Source organism: Thamnophis elegans, chromosome 10, assembly GCF_009769535.1.
Source record: "Thamnophis elegans isolate rThaEle1 chromosome 10, rThaEle1.pri, whole genome shotgun sequence".
Lineage (NCBI taxonomy): Eukaryota > Metazoa > Chordata > Lepidosauria > Squamata > Colubridae > Thamnophis > Thamnophis elegans.
In genome coordinates, this window is record NC_045550.1 from 5,508,686 (window position 1) to 5,511,531 (window position 2,846).

A 2,846-nucleotide genomic window follows, 5' to 3' on the forward strand; every position below is an offset into this window, starting at 1 on the left:
AAATATTTTCCCAAGAAACACTGATGTATTCTAAAGGTCAGGCTGATGTTGAATTCACTACTAAGCACGATTTTCATCTTTTGAAGACTAACGTAGCTGTGGTTGCTTTGGGATAAAGGTTAAATTGTTTTTGCAGGCACTGGAGAAGTGAAAAACACACCTCCTTAATATGTTATTTTTCATTCTAATAATGTGTACTGCCTGGATGAACAAAGTCAGGTACTTCATTCACCCAGTGAATATAAATTAAAATACTGGGAATTTATCAGCATGTGGTTATAATTAAATAGGAAGTGGTTAAAATTTAAATATAGGAAGATAAACATGAGGACAGGTGGGGGTCATTCTAATGCTTTGTCTGATAGGATTTGTTATAGAATTAACAGTACCACTAGCTTTCACAATAGCTATTAGCATTATATGAGCTCCAAAAGAATATCTGTTAGCAGATGTGCTCAGTTTATCCCTCCTACTTCCATTAAACATCTCTTCCACAGATGTATCGAAATGACTTAAAAACATACCTTGAACAAAGCATAAATTAAATCAATTACAATGTTATCTACAGGGACCAAGATGAAATACAGCACACAAATTTTCCTGAGTATACATTTCCCCTATTCCTAGTTCCAATTCTACAAGTTATTTATACAATGAGGAACTCTTTAAATCTTGACACCACCAGTGTCTAAACTTCCTTGCGCTTTTGGCCTGGTTATACTGTCACCTCCAATTCTATTATGAAAATCCAGTGCAGTAACTAAAGGAGTTTCTTCCAGGCAGGGAGTTCTGATCATCTGGCAACTAAACCAGGGGTGGGTTTCAACCGGTTCGCGGCGGTCCCCGTGAACCGGTTGGTCGGCGAACCCGGAAGTAAGTAACTTCCGGGAACGGCGAAGGGCCCACCCGCCCGCCCGTGCTCCTTACCGGTCTTTGAAGGCTTCTGCGCTTCCACGCAGGCGCATGGCACATACAGCGCCTGCGCGATTCTCTGCGAGCAGCTGGATGGCACATACAGTGCCTGTGCAATTCTCCGTGAGCAGCTGGAGCATCGCGCAGGTGCTAAGACGCATGCGTGAACTGCGTGCGTGCACGAGGACGCCGCGCCCCCCATTCCAACCGAACCGGTTGGAATGGGATTAGCAACCCACCCTGAACTAAACTCACCTGAATGTTGCCGGAAAGTCTGTATAGTTCCTTTTCGCAATAAAGCAGGAAGTGTTTGCTTTGGAGTTTGTTCTGCTACATGGGTTGACTTTCTTCCAAAGGCCCTCTTGCTTTTATCCCATTATAGTTTAGCTTTAATTTCATAATTTCCCTTTGATCTTGTAGCAAAGGAGGCAGGAATGTCTGCTCCCAAAGTTTTACTCTTAGTGTTGCTAAAATTGCAGCCTACCTACCATCATGGCATGAAGGTAATCCCCTAAGGTGACCAGATTTTCAGATTGGTAAAGAGGGACACCTTTGACCGGGGGGGGGGGTGATTAAAAATTTTATACGGAGCAACAAAAACTTTCATACAATGCAAAAATAGTATTGTAATATTTTTTTATTTCACATAACTACAATTTACAAATATAAATTGTAACTGTTGCCAAACATCAAAATTTTGATCACATGACCATGGGGATGCTGCAACGGTCGCTAAGTGTGAAAATGGTCGCTAAGTGTGAAAAATGGTCATCAGTCACTTTTTTCAATGCCATTGTAACTTTGGTCACTATACCACCTTTCTTGCCACAGTTCTTAAGTGAATAACTGCAGCTGGTATTTTGTATTTTGGATAGAATCTTTTTTTAAATAGTCTAAGACAATTTTAAAAAAGAATCCACACAGAATAAATTGAAATAAAACATTTCAAACTATTCCACACAGAATAAATTGAAGTAAAACTATTTTTTAAAAATTCTACGCACAATATATTTCAAAATGCCCCGGGACACGGGACAAATTGTTATAAATTGTGACTGTCCCGCCAAAATCGGGACATCTGGTCACCTTATAATCCTCCCCCCCCATGACCAAATGGGGCTTGGTTATTAAATAGTTCGCACCTATTCAGTAGAACCGGTTCGTCAAATCTACCAAACCGGTGAGAAGAGGTTCCACCAGTGGACCCGGAAAGCAGGCCACACCTACAGAAGACGCTCCAAAATTTTTTGAAACCCACCACTGGTCCTTGGATATGATTATTCTACACTATCATGCTCATATTTATAAAACTCAGTGCCTCTGTGAAAGGTAAGGATGACTACTGCGTTTGTGGTGCAATCAGAACATTGCGTGTGTTGAAGTTGTTTTAACGCAAACCAAAGATGCCTTTTAAAAAACAAGTTGACATCATATTCTTATGCATGCCAGTGCTGTGTGTGAGGTAATTTAAGGTGGTTCTGACAAGTGTCGTTGGCATCTTCATATCGGTCACATGGGCGGCAAGCCACTCCCATCCGGTCACATGGGCGGCAAGCCACTCCCACAAAGGAGGCCACACCCACAGAGTAGGTTCGAACAATTTTTGAAACCCACCACTGCCAAGCAGGCTATTATTCTAAGAAACAGTGCTATTGAAACTATTGAAAATAGTGTCTTGGATTAGGTGGAGATTATTATTTAAGCAGAGCAACAAGCTTTGGCTTTGCTCCAGAGTTTGATAGCCATACTGTAGAGCCTAATAAAGAAACATTAAAAACTTGTTACTATAAATGTAGCTTTGCTAGGGAAATGATTAGCAAATAGTTTGCTATTCAGATAAGTTGCACATTATTTTTAAACGAGAATCTGAATATTTATGTAAAAATCCATTCCTCCCAACAGGGAGACAGAAGCTTACTCATTCATTTCATTTC